Source organism: Caretta caretta, chromosome 11, assembly GCF_965140235.1.
Source record: "Caretta caretta isolate rCarCar2 chromosome 11, rCarCar1.hap1, whole genome shotgun sequence".
NCBI classification, from domain to species: Eukaryota; Metazoa; Chordata; order Testudines; family Cheloniidae; genus Caretta; species Caretta caretta.
The window spans coordinates 73178212-73196726 of NC_134216.1; the positions used below are offsets into that span (position 1 = coordinate 73178212).

The window sequence follows — 18515 nt, forward strand, 5'->3', positions numbered from 1 at the left end:
AGGAACCTTGACAGAAATGGTGAAAGACTGGATTGTACATAGTCCAGTACTTGCACTATTCAGTCCTGCATTGCCCACAATTGTAGCTACTGATGCTTCTGATTATGGACTTGGGGCTGTTCTCACACAACTTTATGAGGACAACACAGAGAGGACTGTTGCATTTGCTTCAAGGACACTAAGTAATGCTGAGAGAAAATATTCTACAGTCAAAAAAGAAACACTTGCTTGTGTCTGGGCTACTGAAAAATGGAGAACTTACCTGTGGGGCTGCATCTTCAAGTTGTGCACAGACCACAGCCCTTTGACAATGTTGCTCACCATGAAAGGACTGGGAAGAGCAGGATACCACATTGCTCGGTCTGCAAGACTACTCTCTTTCAATTATGAAATGGAATATAAGCCTGGAAACCGAAATGTGGTTGCTGATTGCCTTTCTCACCTGCCTTTGCCTTCACCAAATGGTCCACCAGAGTATGAGGATGTATTGGTTGCGCTTATTACAAGCACTCTCACTGCAGTTACAAAAGAACAATTTCAAGCTGCTTGTTCAGCGTGTCCAATTCAACGAAAACTACGGGAATTTCTGAGAAAGAGATGGCCCAGTCACCCTAAAAACCTTGACCCAGTTTTGCTGCTTTATTTTAGAGTTTGGGATGAACTTTCTTTGCTTGATGGCTGTGTGCTATGAGATACACACCGGCTCCTTGTGTGAGAAGAATTATAATCAAAACTACACCTGGCACACGATACTCATCAAGGAATTGTCTGAACCAAACAACGACTATGGGATATGTATTGGTGGCCAGGAATGGACTCTCAAATTGAAGCACTCATAAAATCCTGTGTCACTTGCCAAATGCATAAGACAGCAGTGATATGTACCCCTCCATTACAGCCTGTTCTTCTTCCTGAGTCTGCATGGGAAAGAGTGGAGATTGACATTGTAGGACCCTTTGATACTGCTCCAATTGACTGCCATTATGCCACCACTTTAATAGACTATTTCAGTAAATGGCTTGAGGTAGCGTTTACATTGCAAATCTCTTTTGCAACAGGAATTAAGTTCCTCTCTTCGGTTTTCAGCAGGGACGGTAACACCAAAGAACTGATTACAGATAATGGCAGTCAATTTACTTCCCTGGAGTTTGAAACTTTTCTAGCACAGAGGAACATTTTACACAGAAGGTCATCCCTATATTACCCTCAAGCCAATTGGGAAATCGAACGGCTTAACCAAAGTTTGAAAGAGTGTTTGCGAACGGCTAAACTGGAAGGGCGATTTTGGATACCCTTCACTACTGATTTCTTGCAAGCATACCGGGCTACATGACATGCCACAATGCAAAGATCACCCGCAGAGTTACTGCATGGGAAACAGATGAATACTAAACTAAACATTGCTGGATTGTTGAAGGCACGACCTGATGCCCTAACCGAGGATGATGTGAGAAAAACAGTTGAATAAAACCAAGCGAAGTCTAAGGCTTTCACAGACAAGTGGCAGGGTGCTAAGAAACCAAAGTTTGAGTGTGGTTCCTTTGTTAGAATACGAAAACCTGGAATTTTATGCAAAGTGGACCATAAATTCACAGCTCCTCTTAAAATCATAGAGAAGAAGGGACCTTACACCTATCAACTTTCTCATGGGTGGGTATGGAATGCTTCTTATCTTGCACCTGCCTATGCACCAAGAGGAGATTATGTCAACACCCAGTCTGCATTGGATGACTTCACCGTAGTACCAACACAACAAGACATTGCACTGGAACTGGGGCTTGACAGATGACCTGTCAGACCCAGACGACCAACTGTCTGGACTAGAGACTATGTTATGTAGTATCTACAGTGTTTTCAGTGTAATATTTCTGCCAACGGTATAGTGTCTTGTTTCATATTTGTTCCTGTGGTTAGAACAATAATGTTTATTTTAATTGGGAGAGTTTCTTAAGAGAGGAGGGAATGTGGTGTTTAGATGTTGCTTGTAATTATTAGAATTGGGAGCACTGGTTCTTGGGAGTCTGAAAGGACAGGAAACATGAAGGAGTGGGGAGGAGTTGAGAGGCTGGGAGAGAGCTACAGAGGGTGCAGCAGCAGCTTGGTAAAGAGGTTTCCACTTTGAAAATAAAGCCCTATTGAAGCTTGTCAGTACTTTGCCTGGTTGGTTGAAGCATGAAGGGACATATGAATCTTTAGAGCAAATGGCATGTAAATATTTTGGGATGCCAGCTACAACAGTGCCGTGTGAATACCTGTTCTCACTTTCAGGTGATATTGTTAAGAAGAAGTGGGCAGCATTATCTCCTGTAAATGTAAGCAAACTTGTTTGTCTGAGCGATTGGCTGAACAAGAAATAGGACTGAGTATACTTGTAGGCTCTAAAGTTTTACATTGGTTTATTTTTAATGCAGTTAGTTTTTGTACATAATTCTACATTTGTAAGTTCAACTTTCATGATAAAGAGATTGCACTACCATACTTGTATTAGGTGAATTGAAAACTACTACTTTTGTTTTTTACAGTGCAAATATTTGTACTTCCCTCTTCCTGGGACCCAATAGGAGCACTCTCCTGTAGCCATCTGGACTGACCCTGTCACACTAGTTACGAGGGCAATTCACATGCTTCTGATGGCAGAAGAGGGGATAACTTTCCTGCCTAGAGTAATTTGTTATTGGTTCATCTTTTCCTTTCCAAAATTTTTATTCCAAGGGGCTATCCAGTTCCAGTCAATCCTTTGCCTCATTACTGAGATGGCCCCCAGGAAAGCCAAGTCATGGCAGTCAGGGTGGCTTCAGGTTTGTGGACTCTGGTCCACTAGAATCACATTGAGAGATTTCATATAAGACATCGAAGAGCTGCCATAAGGTGACTTCTAGCAAGCATGAACCCAGGCTGCATGAGAATAACAAACTCAATGATAACTGCTGGATGCCCTGTCTCAGCTCCCAGGCCCATCCCTGCTGTCCATTTGTATGTTAACTTTTCAGGACATAACTAGTGAGCGCCAGTGGGAACTCCTGTGCAAGCTGAGCCAGGCAGGCCATTTGGTGAACTTCCTCCCTGCATCATCCTGGAAGAGAATGTTCTGCTCTTGCCTGATCCTGTGGCTGAGATGAAGACTTTCTATGGAGACCAAGCAGTCAGGGATCTTATAAGAAGATGGCTCTGCTTTGCCAGGCTCTGCCAGAGGCGCATTGTTTTCTGCCAGCACATTTTGGGAAGATGTTCCTTCTCTCTGAAATTGGCTGCTGGGCTCTTAATACCTCAGTGATCTCACCGCACCTGACTTTGGCTGCAGCTCAAGCTTCATAGCTCAGAGCTCGGCAATAGAAACAGTGGTGTAAATATTCTCTCTGTCCCTTTGGACTGGATGTTGCCAAGATCTGCTTTCTGCTCTAGGAAACTCTTGCTTTCCATTAGCAGCCAGGGATCTCTGCTATACAGGATGTGGGAATTAAATATGGGTTGCTAGAGAGAATCTTTGTCCTGTTAAGATATTTTTATTTGCATCCCTGACAAATTTCCTAATATACTCAGAAAGGCAGGAAGGTTAAGCTCATGGCACATGCATTCACATGCCCAATAAATCAAAGATTTAAGGGAGCCTTCCTAAGGAACCTGGCTAAATGAAAGTTGACCATGACTTTTAAGACAGTGAGGAGATGGTCCAAAGGTCTCTCACACACTCATGCAATGATTGTTCCTGCAGCAAGATTGACTTGAAAGCATTCTGGAGGAATTCTGTTTATTGTCCATTAGCTCAGTTTAATGGTCCCAGACTTTCAGCAGATGCCTGTAGAAATATGCCCTCCCAGCCCTATGTTCTACATCACAACGACCTAGAGGTAAGACAAACACCATAAGTATGTGTAGCAGATGTTTGGCCAGATGGGTACAGGCCAGGATGACAAACAGAGGAGCTAGTTTGTGTCTCTGCACCCAGTACTCTGTGGTCCTTAATTCACAGCTCTCCATACTTGTATTAATCTGCACGTGTGTACAATGGGCATACGATCCTAGCATTTGGCTTCCCTTGGACCCCCTAGCTCCCTACTCACAGTTGCTCCTGAGTCTGCCAGGGTGGCAACACATAATGTACCATCATGCTGTACCAGTGGCTGGAGGAAGGGCAACGGGTGCCCACCCTCTACCTGCCCTGTCTCTGCCACCTTTTCCTGCTGCCTCCTGGGCTCCCAGGGCCTTCACAGGGTCTTGGAGAGGAGGGCTGAGGGTCAGCATTGACTGTGCTGGCACCACCCTCCATGCTGGAGTGGGGAAGTCCCTCTTTCGTCCTTATCATACCCAGCTATGGGGAGTGAAAGGAGAGGGGATGGTCTCATCTCACTGAAGTGACACAGCATGAAGGCAGCCTCAGAGTGTAACATACTCCTCATAAGTGGTGGGAAAGCTGTAACGTAGCAGGAAAAGCTACCAAGAGAAGATGGAAGCTCTGCATATGCTTTTTGTATCCTCTTCCCGCATTGCAGCCTGGCCTCACCATTGCTTCATCCTTTATGGTGCGCCAAAGGACGCTCTTGGCCTGGCCCCTTCACGCACAACAAATCTGTTCCTTGTGAGTATCCAGAGTCATAGCTGTTGACTGGATTGACGTAGCTTAAATCTTGATTACTTTTTATTCGTTAGCACTGGAAAAATGAACACAGCTATGGGATGGGGGTTGGATTCTTTGGGGCTATGCATGATCAATGGACTTGCCAACTGATGGCTTGTCTCCACTTATGAGGGGATCAACACACGGTGATCGATCCACCAGGGGTCAATTTAATAGGTCTAATGAAGACCTGCTAAATGTACTGCCAATTGCTCTCCAGTCGACTCCAGTACTCCACTGGAAAGAGAAGCATAAGGTATGTCGATAGGAGAGTTTCTCCCATCAACCTAGTGCAGTATAGACACTGCAAAAAGTTGACCTAACGTATGTTGACTCCAGCTACATTATTCAGGTAGCTGGAGTTGTGTAACTTAGGTTGACTTAGCCCTGTAGTGTAGACCTGCCCTAAGACTCTGAACCTACACTGAGCAACATGAGGGCAGACCCCCATGGCTTAGTCTATACTGCAAAGTTTTGCTGGCATAACTGTGTGGCCTAGAAGTGTGTGTGTGGGGAAAAATCACACCTCCCAACTGACATAGCTAGGCCAGCAAAAGCCTTAGAGTAGATGCAGAGCTATCAGCAAAAGAGTCAATCCACTGACATAGCTTATGTCATTTGCGGAGGGGATTTAACTGTGCTGGCAAAAGAACTCCTTGTGTCAGTATAGCCCGTGTCTCTTCTAGGGGCTTTTCTGGCATAGCTCTACTGGTATACCTATGCCAGCAAAGCCTTTGTAATGTAGACAAGCCCTTAGAGTCAGTGAGGCTCAGGGCAGACAGATGTGCCTGACAACAGAGTTGTTTGCAGGATCTAAGTCCCAATCAGCAAATCTGTATCAAACACGGAGCCCCCAAATTGCAGTTTTGCAGTCTCTCTTTTCAAAGTATAATGGCACTTTAACATGTAATAGATGTATTTGTATTTCAGTATTTGGTGAAGTAAATGGATTCCTGCTAACTGGACTCATTGGATATTAACAAAACAAGCAGCTCCTTGGAACCACAGCTCAGTCTCTCTGGCATTTCTCAGTCATGCACCTCTCTTGTGAATGCTTTGAACCAACAACAAAAAGCAAACTGCATTTTAATGTATAACAAAGTAGGTTAACATTTTTTTCTCCAAATTTCTTCCATCTCCCTGCAACATGCAAGGAAATCATGAAGCATAAAATAATCAAAGTATACCCCAACATTTCATATATATATGAATATATATAACATATATAGAGCAAGACATAAGTAACAGAGCTAGGCACTGGATACACAGAAAGTATCTTCTCTGAACCCTGATCAACAGTACAGTCTCTTTCTGGCTGCACATGTTTGCTGCAATAGGGTGATGAACAGAACTTTTAATTAAAAGAGGTATTGTCTTCATTGTAACTCCTACAGAATTTAGGGTTCTATTCTTCTCTTAGATTTGCACCACACAGTTTTTGTATTGGTATAATTATGTCAACTAGGGGGCTGATTTTTATACCAAGGAGTTACACCAGTCCAACCTCTGCTGTTGATGAAGTTATAAATGTGCTCATACTGGTATAACTACACCCACACTAGGGGCATTGTATTGCTTTAACTAGACTGGCATAGTTGGTGGTACAACTATTATGTATAGACAAAGCCATGGGGTGTACAAGGAAGGAAGGGTTTTAAAAAGTGCTTAGTATGGAACTATGTTAATGCAAACTAGGTATCTTTTAGTTCACACCAGTAGGGTCTACCTGGGGCAGCTAGAGGGCAAGACTTTACAGCACTCTACAAAGCACATCCCCAAAGTCTGGACTGCCCTAACTCTTCTCCTGTTGGCTTCAATAGGAGCAGAGTTTGCCCAATGCTGAGTGCTTTGGCAAAACTGACATCGTTCCTATTAGTAGTAAAGGGAGGTAGGCACACACACACAGCGGGGAGGGAGTCAGACCCTTGACACAGCTTTGACCTGCCAAGGGGAGGGTGAATTTAGGAATTGTAAGTAAACTCAAAGTATGAAATATTTTGACTTTTTGGTGTAAAAATCAACTCCCCAAATATTTCCATTTAGAAATGCCACCGTGGTGTCTCCTGGGAACTGTAGTTCGGGTACCTGGTGTTCCCATTCTCCTCTACAGGCCTGGCTCCCTGGTTGGACTACATTACCCAGGATACATCATGGGAGGCTCATGGGCATGGTGCATCATGGGTGATAAAATCTGGCTGGGGAGCATAGTCCATAGAGGAGAATGGAGACATGAGTCACCCAAATTACAACTCCCATAAGGTACTGCTGAATAAAATATTTCAATTTTTGGCCAAAATCTGAAAACTTTTCATTTGTTTGGCATTTGGTTATTCAATGAAAAATCAAAAATTTCAATGGAAAGCAAAACACTTTCAATGTAAAGCTGCATTTTGTCAAAATCCCAATTTTCCATCAAAAACAGTTCGACAGAAAATTTTTGACCAGCCCAAACATACACAAAACTTCCCAATATTTTTCCCACTTAACTTACAGTAGTTGGGTCATTGTGGCTCCATTTAAATACAGAGGACTTGGCTGAGCAAAGCACTTAAGTTCTTTTCTAAAGAGAGATGGAGCTAAGCACATGCTGAAGTTAATTAGGTGCTTATGTCGTATTGAGGTCAGACAAACACATGCTTAACTTTAGCGTGTGGGTAATTTGTTTGGTGAACTGGGGCCAGAAAAAGGACAACAGATTTGTACTGGGACATAGATAACTTTGCTTGGGGGCAGAACCCTAGTGAAGGCACTAATGTATTAAGTTTTGTGAAAATCCAGAAGTTTGATATAATGAATAATCAATGACATGCCAAAAATATAAACTGTTGAACTAAGTGACACCTGGCTTTAAGATTCCATATTTCATAACTAGAAAAAGGCAAGGGGGGAAAAACAAAAAAATCCTTTGGTGGGTCATTGAAAATGAGTTCGGATTGGGTAAAATCTTCCTGAGCTGAGTGATCAAAAAGACATGCACTCAATCCCTGATTGTAGATTGCTCTGTATGAGCCTTCTGAGTCACTAGTTGAGTTCAATTGGAATCCCAGAGGGATAAGTTACAAATGTATACAGTATTCAATATGGTATTTTCTCTGCACGCCCAAATAGGGGCTAAGGCGATATGCTCAAGTATCTTGTAGGCAGATAGGGATAGACAAATAAAACACACATTAGTATACAAATAAGCCTGTTGCCAGGCAATAGCACATTGCTACATTGATAATTATCCCCTGCCACATCATAATGCCACACATTATATATTTATATGGAATGATTAGATAGGGTGTTGAAGCAGCCACATGGAGCAATGGCTCTAAGTCAACTATATTCCAATCAGGTTCAGGGATTTGGCATCACCCAGCCACTGTATAGAACATCACACACCAGCAAATAACACATTGAGCTAAATCCTTCTCCCATTTACTTTTCAATGGGTTTGGGTTGGGGAAACAAGGAGAATCTGGCCCAGTGTCCTTATATAAAAACTGAGCCAAATTCTGGGATGAACTACAACTTGTGCAACTTCACCAAAGTCATTGATACTGCATAAAATATAAGACAACACAATATGCAGCTTACCCTATCTATTGACTCTCATGGCTTTTGACAAATAAGTCAGAATAGTACATAGAAAAGTTACCATAAGCCTTCGCTATATTTATGTGGGGAAAACAACTGTATGGACAGTACAGGTAAAGCAGTGGTTCTCAAACTGTGGGTCGTGACCCCATTTTAATGGGGTCATCAGGGCTGGCTTAGATTTGCTGGGGCCCAGGGCTGAAGCCTGAGTCCCATCGCCCTGGGCCAAAGCCGAAGCTTGAGGGCTTCAGCTCTGGCCGACGGGGCTCAGGTTACAGGCCCCCTGCCTGGGGCTGAAGCTCTTGGGCTTCAGCTTTGCCCCTCCCTGACCCCAGCACCTGGAGTGGTGGGGCTCAGGCTTTGGCCCCCCATCCAGGGCAGTGGGGCTTGGGCGGGGTCAGGCTTTGGTCCCCATTCCTGGGATTGTATAGTAATTTTTGTTGTCAGAAGGGGATCATGGTGCAAGGAAATTTGAGAACCCGCCGGAAAAGTAAAATAAGTCAGTAACGGGCATATAGGTATTTTTGTTAGCACTGATACGCTTGGGTTGATTTCAGTCATTTAGTCATGTACAGTCACTCGAAGGGTAGATGCTGTTTGGATTTAGAAGTGCCCCCATTCATTATCCAGATGGTATCACGCACGACTTCCCAATGGACAAGAGCAAATGAACAAATAATGCTTGCAAAGACTGCAACCATATCTTTGCCCCCTTTAATTAGAACGCTGGGCCATAGTGTTCAAGCCGGAGATCGGACAGAGTCTTTTGGAATTTCTATTGCAGCATCTCAGCCACTTTTTGACATCTGTGTCCTTTGTCTTGTTAACTACCTGACCAGGAAAACTCATTGGAAACTCCAAGTACTTGTTCCTGATTTTTTAAAGCTTATTGTGGCTCAGTTACTTTAGTGCCTAATCCAACCCTAATTATTGGTGCTTAATTCTCCTTGGTTCTGCTCAGAAGAATGAGCAGAAGACAACTGGTTGAGAGGGTTATAGCTTTGTCAGTACAAAATGCCTGAGCGTTCAAGTCCGTCTCTGTGGAACCCACAGGAGAGTGTCTCAGGAGTGTGTGTGTGTTCACTTAGAAAAAGCCTCCAGCCGCAACAATTATAATAATATGGAAATATTCACACATCATCAGTAAAAGAAAAAAAAAAGGCTTGCCAATCCAAGGCCATGAAATCAGTCCACAGCTGGGAGCAGGGTCTTTTCTTTCTCTATTGCTACATTCGCTCTCAGTCCTTGGAGAAACCCACACAGTCCTTAGTGATTGTAGGAGTAAATTCCACGGAGGCATTCTCTTCATTTTGGTGAGACTGCTGAGCAGAAAAAGGAGAGATGAGTTAGAATCACAATCAGGCAAGGAAAAAAGGAGAAGCAGTGCCATCAGCATCTCAGTAGAGTGATGAAAGGGGAGGATTCAGAAATTCCAAGGCCAGAAGCATCATTGTGATCATCTAGTCCAACCTCCTGTATAACACATGCCAGAGAACGTCCCCAAAATAATTCCTAGAGCAGAACTTTTAGAAAAACGTCCAATCTCAATTTCAAAATGGTCAGCGATGGAGGATCCAACCACGACCTTCAGTAAATTGTTCCAGTGGTTTATTACTCTCACCATTAACAATTTACACCTTATTTCCAGTCTGAATTTGTCTTAGCTTCAACTTCTAGACATTGGATCGTGTTATACCTTTCTCTGCTAGACTGAAGAACCCATTATCAAATATTTATTCCTCATGTAGGTACTTATACACTGTGATCAAGTCATCCCTTAACCTTCTCTTTGGTCTGCTAAATAGATTGAGCTCCTTGAGTCTATCACCATAAGGTATGGTTTCTAATCCTTTAAAATCATTCTAATGGCTCTTCTCTAAACCCTCTCTAATTTACCAGCATCTTTCTTGAATTGTGAGTGCCAGAACTGGACACAGTATTCAGCAGCAGTTGCACTCATGCCAAATATAGAGGTAAAATAACCTCTTTACTCCGACTCAAGATTTCCCCTTTTATTCACCCCAGGATCACATTAGCTCCATTGGCCACAGCATCACACTGAGAGCTCATGTTCAGCTGATTATCTACCATAGCCCTAAATCTTTTTCAGAGTCACTGCTTCCCAGGATAGCATTCCCCCATCCTGTAAGCATGGCCTACATTCTAGCCACTTCTCAAAATTTGGCTCGTAGGCCAAAAATAGTTTGTGCTATTGGCTCAAGGATTGTTATTATAATAGACTTTTCAAATACTGCTTTGAACGCTGTCTGTGTAAGGGGTTGTGAAGAAGAATATGCTGAAATGGCATTGTTAAGATAAAAAGTGGGCTTGTTTGCATTTTTAAAGCCATTTTTATAGAACAATGGCTTTCAAGAAATACTGATATACCAGACATTTTCCTTCCTCAATGGGTTGGAAGCTTTCGGCTCTCAGTTGCAAGTTTCAAAATGAATCTGCACATATTCAAAATCCATCTGCATTGTGTTGATATAACTACAATAATTACAAAACCAAACCTTATATAATGTTCATATGTCTCAGCTTATCACTTAACATGCACAGCTTGGTTGTTCTTGTGTCTGTCCAGTTTTCACACCTTAACATATGCCCCCCTCACCTCACCTTGAACTAAATATTGTAAGTGAAGAGCTGCTGCTGACTCTTCATCTTCCTATCTGTTAATAACATGGGAGGAAAATTTGGTTCCAACTGGTAGAAAAATCCTCTCAAACCAGCTTCCATGGGAGGAGTCACTGAGGAACCCAGAACGGGTTCCTTATGCCTTTGGTAGTTACACAGTTTTGGATTGCTCTCGCCAAGACAGGGCATGGTATTTTGTTGCTGGGGAAGGGATGTCACGTGAGTGGCTTTAGGAAATGTAACATCATTTTCAAAGGATAAGCCACTGTTCTCATATTCCCATGAAGCTAACATGACATTACTAGATAACATGCTACATGATAAGGACTTCAATGAGTTTTCAAGAACATTGTCCATTTGCTGGTTTCCCACCCGGGAGCAAGTGTGACACCAGCTACTTGGCTCCAAGCAGCTGGCCAGTGGAAGTCCATTGTGTTGCATTTGAGTTGGCCTGCAATGAGCTTGAGGATGCATCCTTGCTTGCATCAGTTGCTGCTGCTGTGTTGACAACTGTTTGTTCTGAAGCATCTGCTGCTGCTCTTTATTGTAAAAATGTGGCATTAAGTGAGGTCCATGTGAAGATGTATGTTGGGGAAAGGAATGACTTCCAGACAGGTGGCCAGCTTCTAATGGACTAGATTTTTGCACAAGAGAACCAGCTATTTCATTCTGTAGAGCTTGCACTGGAGACACCTGCATTATGCTGAATTCTTGCATGCCCTAGTTAGTTGTAATGAAGAAATCCATGGATTTGTTACTTGTGTTCCAAAAAGATTCTGTTGGTTAGTTGCCAGTAGAGTTTGTGACTCTATCTCCATTGATTTGATTCCCAGCTGATTTGGAGTGTCAGATTTCCAAACATCTAACGAGTCACCTCTTGGAGAATTATTCTGATTGAAACTGATGACTGGATTCATTGAAACCAATGGGTCTGGCCAATGACTCTCTTGTGAATTTCATTTTTAATGGAGCTGGATGATTTGAGTCAATCAGAGTTGAGCCCTGATGTATCTGATTTTTAGGAATAACATTCCCCCAGGAAACTGGAGCAGGAGCCTTTGGCTGAAATACCTGTACAGGATTTGTTAGATTAATTTCCGTAGTTCACTGGTTATTGGAACCCAAGGTACTTAGTATATTCCCACTTAGCAAATTTGCTTGATCAAAAGGTGCTTGCTTTTCTGGTTTAGAAGTGATATCCTGGGACATATTGGTGACTAAAGGACCCTGAGGATCATGGTCTAGTGAATTTTGCTGTGGAGTATACATTGGATTTTGGAATCCAGATGGTGTAGAGGCTGCTGAATTAGTCCCCCAGAAATGGTGACAATTCACCAGAGGATTGCTTTGCTGATTGCATTTCCTATTATTGACAAGCTGGTTTTGAAGTCTGTTTAGCTGAGTGCTTTGTGGAATTTGTTCCAGAGGAATTTGTTGAATAAGGGCCTGAGATGAAGCCGTCACATCATACCATGGGGACCCCAGATTCTTTCCATTATCATTTTTAAACAATATCTCCTCCACACAGGAGGTCACCTCATCATTCAGCCTCTCCTGGAAAGCCTGGGCCACAGGCTCCTTGGTGTCCATCTTGCGCAAGATCTCCTCCCATTGCTTTAATTCCAGGTCATCCATTTCCAGGCTCTGCAGAGTCTTAGAGATGTCACCATCCACATTGCTCTTTTCAAAGAGTGTTTCAATGACGGCTAGAAGTGAGTCATTCTCTTTGACAGTTCTCTTGTTTCCGTAATCCAGCCATGGCTCTTCCAGCACGTCAACAATATCTGCCAGGGAGAACTGTGGCATATTATCGGCATGGGAGACGTATACGGATTTGTCTTGGTTCATCATGGCCCCTAGGAGCAAGTTGGAATCTATTGAACCCTGCCCCACAGGGGTGTCTCTCTTTGCCTTTGAGACCTTCTTGATGTGCAAGGAGTCCAGGAACCCTGGTGGATTGTTTTCATACAGGACTGCTTCACCAATGGCAAAGTGAAAAGGCAGCTGCAGGCTCCGCTTGCACAAATGCTCCTCTCCTTCTTCATTCCTGCAGGTATATGAATGGGACATTAAGAAGAGGGTGACAAGACAATGAAATACACAGGGCTGGGCAAAAAACAGCTGCTAGATAGTGAGACAAGAGCCAACAAGTTGGCATCAGTCTGGGTGTTTTATCTATTTAAAACCCTACAATTGGGGGGTGGTGGTTTGTTTTTGGGGGATGGGGTTGGACAAGTTGCTTTGTTGTCTGGCTTGCTCTGAAATGGGAAATGCTCCCAACTCAGATAAATGGAGCCAGAGGTTGTGTCGAGTGTCAGTGTGGCTTACATAGCTCTGTTTTTTATAGGTTTTGGTTTTACAGATGTTAAGACCACAAGGGACCATTATGAGCAGCTGGTCTGACCTGCAGAACACCGGACAGTTTACCAGACTATGTTCTAGAGACCTGCCCCAGATCTGAAGACCCCTAAACTTTGGGGAAACTTGGATGCCATCTTTGCGGCTTGTGACAAGGAACAATTTCAACACAGCTGCATTTCAGCGAGGCAGGTGATTTTGTCCAAGCCCTGAGGAAATGGGTGCTGTGGGGTGAAATCCTGACTTGAGTGAACTGAGTAAGAGTTTTGTCATTGACTTCAATGGGGCAGGATTTCACGCTTGCCATCTGCAGGGACACTTACGACAGGGCCCGCTGCCTGGAAATGATACAGTCCGGTTGGCCTCCTTTATACACCAGTCTCGCATTCGCTTGGACCCAGACCCAGCCTCCTTTCTTTGTCAGCAGCCTGAAAACGGTCATTCCGCTCTCTCCGGTTTTCATCACTAGGGCAAACAGAAGAGGACAGCCGTCTAAGCTCAGCAAAATGCAGCAAGAAATAGCCCTCAGCCTGCTCCTGTCTATTACATCCAGAAAAAAATTACCAACAGAGATCTGCAGAACCACGTCACGGTCCAACTCACAAACCATGCAGGCAAACCCTTTACAGTGAGACTTGTATAGCCATGCACTGGCCTTACTTGGCAAAGTGTATAATGTTAAAGGAAATCCTTACTGGTCCTGGGTTCATTGCCTGGGATCAGCATTGGGATATAAAACCTCAGATAGGACATAAAACCTCATGTTTCAGGGTTTAAACCAACCTATAACTACTAGGGATGAGAATGAGACCTTCATTGGGCAGATTACCACACAATTGCCTATCAGAAGCATCTGGTGCTGGCCAAGATACTGGGCTACATGCACTTCAGGGGTGATCCAGTCTGGCTATTCCTATGTTCCTATGAATTTTCTCTGTGACTTTGGGATGTTTGAGTCTTGGTGGTGTGACATGTTTGTCCGTTAGCTTTTCATATCTGGAGGGCTGTGGTCAAATCAAACCTGGATCACAAATGAGTGGTTTCAGAAGGTTCAGTCAGATTCCTAGTGGATGTCTGTTTACATCACAGAAACACAGCGCAGCTTAACGGGCAGTTTCTGGATAGGAGGTTAGGACTAAACTAACATGGGCTGCTGCAAGTTGGAATTCAGAGCTTGTCTAGATGTGGAAATTTACCAGCATAACTATACCAGTCTGACTGTACCACCATAGTTATGCCAGTATAACTACCTGGTTTAGCTCATACTCAGAGGCACTCTTTGGGAAGTTACACTTGTATAAGAGGAGGCTACTTACTGTAAGGGGAGGCTCTTCGAGATGTGCGGTCCCTATCTGGATTCCACATGTGGGCACACATGTGTGTCATATGCCTGGGTCTGGAATTTTTTCTAAGTAGTGTCCATTGACCTGCACATGTGCAGTACCTGCAGGGGGGAGGGCTAGCTCAGTGGTTTGAGCATTGGCCTGCTAAACCCCGGGTTGTGAGTTCAATCCTTAAGGGGACCATTCAGGGATCTGGGGCAAAAATTGGGGATTGGTCCTGCTTTGAGCAGGGGGTTGGACTAGTTGACCTCCTGAGGTCCCTTCCAACCCTGATAGTCTATGATTCTATGATACCTTCCCTTGTGCTTCCAACCGAGGGCATAAGGGGCGGTGCAGGTCAACACCTCTCCAGTTCCTCCTCTTACCACAATACAAGTGAGTCTGCAGCAGAGGGGAAGGAGGAGGGGGCTTGGAATACAGATAGGGACTACACATCTTGAAGAACCTCAAGTTACAGTAAATAACCTCTTCTTCTTCAAGTGCTGGTCCCTACGTGTATTCCACAAGTGGGTGATTTGCGAGCAGTGATCAGTGCAGAGGTGGGTAAGAGGAAGCTGCTCCTACTGATGCATCTGCAGTGCCACTTGAGTCAGGGTATAGTAAGCCATAAACATGTGGACTGATCACCAAATTGTGGCTTCGCAAATGTCCTGCAATAGGATGCCCTGATAAGGATGTCGTGGAGGCTGCTTGTGTTTGCCTGGAGTGAGCTGTAACACCCAAGGAGGAGGAGGTTTGCAGTCATATAGTATTCTAATACTCATCTTAAGACCCACTTAGAAATTCCCTGTGAGGATATGGCTTGGCCCCTTGACTTTCCACTATGGCGACAAAGAACCTCAGAGGTTTCTAATGGGTTTGGTTCTCTGCAGGTAGAACACTGGGTCGCATCTGATGTCAAGGGAGTGCAATTTCTTGTCCCCAGAAAAAGCATGAGGTTTTGGAAAAAATAGAGGTAAGTGAATTGATTGGTTGGTATGGAATTCAGACACAATCCTGGGGAGGAATTTGGGGTGTACCTGGAGAAAGACCCTCTCTTTACGGAATACTATGTAAGGTGGGTGTGCCATCATCACCGTGAGTTCACTGACCCCTCTGGCCAAAGGGATGTCTATGAAGAATGCCACTTTCATGGACAGGTGGGTCATGGCACATGTTGCCATGGGTTTGAAGGATGGGCCTGTGAGGGTTGACAGGATGAGGCTAATGCTCCATTGAGGTATGGATTTGATGACTGGTGGGAAAGTCCTGATCAAGACTTTCATAAAGCGTACTGTAGTCGGGTGCATGAAGCTAGAGCGTCCCTCCATTCAGGGAAGGAAGGCACTAATCGCTGCTAGGTGTACACAAAGGGAACTAAAGGCTAGCCTGATGTTAGGGCAAGGAGACAGTCGAGGCTAACTGAAATGCCTACTGTGCCGAGGGACTGGTGGTGGTGATGCACCCAACTTGAGAAATTATGCCACTTAGCCTGGTAGCATGCTCTGGTCAAATCTTTTCTGCTTTGGTTAATGATCTCCTGGACCGAGGCGGAGCATGAGCATTCTATTTCCAATGCCCATCCAAACAACAGGCCGTGAGGTGGAGTGAGCTCAGGGTGGGTTAGGAGATCTGGGAATGGGTGGGTCATGATGGGTGGGCGTGTGGACAGCCTTAGGATATCATAGAATCATAGAATCATAGAATATCAGGGTTGGAAGGGACCCCAGAAGGTCATCTAGTCCAACCCCCTGCTCGAAGCAGGACCAATTCCCAGTTAAATCATCCCAGCCAGGGCTTTGTCAAGCCTGACCTTAAAAACCTCTAAGGAAGGAGATTCTACCACCTCCCTAGGTAACGCATTCCAGTGTTTCACCACCCTCTTAGTGAAAAAGTTTTTCCTAATATCCAATCTAAACCTCCCCCACTGCAACTTGAGACCATTACTCCTCGTTCTGTCATCTGCTACCATTGAGAACAGTCTAGAGCCACCCTCTTTGGAACCCCCTTTCAGGTAGTTGAAAGCAGCTATCAAATCCCCCCTCATTCTTCTCTTCTGCAGACTAAACAATCCCAGCTCCCTCAGCCTCTCCTCATAAGTCATGTGCTCCAGACCCCTAATCATTTTTGTTGCTCTCCGCTGGACTCTCTCCAATTTTTCCACATCCTTCTTGTAGTGTGGAGCCCAAAACTGGACACAGAACTCCAGATGAGGCCTCACCAATGTCGAATAGAGGGGAACGATCACGTCCCTCAATCTGCTCGCTATGCCCCTACTTATACATCCCAAAATGCCATTGGCCTTCTTGGCAACAAGGGCACACTGCTGACTCATATCCAGCTTCTCGTCCACTGTCACCCCTAGGTCCTTTTCCGCAGAACTGCTGCCTAGCCATTCGGTCCCTAGTCTGTAGCGGTGCATTGGATTCTTCCGTCCTAAGTGCAGGACCCTGCACTTATCCTTATTGAACCTCATCAGATTTCTTTTGGCCCAATCCTCCAATTTGTCTAGGTCCCTCTGTATCCTATCCCTCCCCTCCAGCGTATCTACCACTCCTCCCAGTTTAGTATCATCCGCAAATTTGCTGAGAGTGCAATCCACACCATCCTCCAGATCATTTATGAAGATATTGAACAAAACCGGCCCCAGGACCGACCCCTGGGGCACTCCACTTGACACCGGCTGCCAACTAGACATGGAGCCATTGATCACTACCCGTTGAGCTCGACAATCTAGCCAGCTTTCTACCCACCTTATAGTGCATTCATCCAGCCCATACTTCCTTAACTTGCTGACAAGAATACTGTGGGAGACCGTGTCAAAAGCTTTGCTAAAGTCAAGAAACAATACATCCACTGCTTTCCCTTCATCCACAGAACCAGTAATCTCATCATAAAAGGCGATTAGATTAGTCAGGCATGACCTTCCCTTGGTGAATCCATGCTGGCTGTTCCTGATCACTTTCCTCTTATGCAAGTGCATCAGGATTGATCAATATACAGCAGCTTACTTAGATGACATTGTCATATACAGTTCACCTGGAAAGACCATCTACAGTATATAAGGGCGGTGTTAAAACCCCTAAAGGAAACAGAACTTATGGCCAACCTGGTGAAATGTAATTTGGCTGTGAGTGCAGTAACCCATGTGGAGTACTGTGTAGGAGGTAGCCTTGTGAAGCCAGTGGTTGATAAGGTGCAAGCCCTCACGAAGAGGCAAGTCAGATGTTTTCTTGGCCTTGCAGGATATTACTTGTGGTGTATCCCCAGACTCACCTCAGTTGTGGCCCCACTTATGAAGATCCATAAGGGAAGATCCTAAGAAGATCCATTGGGATAGAAAATGCATGGAAGCATTCAGCAAACTGAAAATATGACTATGCTGGGCATCTGTACTCTTCAGCCCCGATTTTTCTCAGGAATTCATACTACACACAGCTGCCTCAAATGTCAGCCTTGGTGCCATCCTCTCACAAGACGGTGAAGGAGAAAAACATCTGGTCCTATACAGTACCTAAGTAGGAAGTTATTCCCTAGGGAAAAGTCATACTCAATTATTGACAAGGAGGTATTAACTTTCCAATGGATAGTAGATACCCTCAGGTATTACTTGTGTAGCCCCTTTTCCCTGATCACCGATTACATGCCTCCATGCTGGATTCAGACAATGGGGGATATGAACCCTCCTATGATGAGACAGTAGCTTGCACGATAACACTATAGTTTCCGAGTACAACACTGGGTGGGAAAGCACCACACAACCCCCAATTTCTTTTCACAGGAGATCGGGGATGGAGACAACCGAACCCTGAATGGCCTTTCAATCTTGAGGGGTGGGGTAGGTGAAGGGACAGACCCTCACTCTGATATGAAGGAAACTAACGAGCTCTTATGGGCCTGTTCCGTGGTAACAAGATGCACCTTCAAAACTTGTTCAGCCTGGAGAAGGAGGAGCTTAAAAGGGGGAGTTTACCATAGGGGCAGTGATCAAGGGGCAGTGA

General features: G+C 44.5%; 1 pseudogene; it reads right to left on the minus strand.

Moving 5' to 3' along the window:
* Positions 1-5685: 5685 nt before the first annotated feature.
* The window catches only part of LOC125645028 (uncharacterized), a 170605-nt pseudogene continuing 157775 nt past the window's right edge, over positions 5686-18515 (minus strand).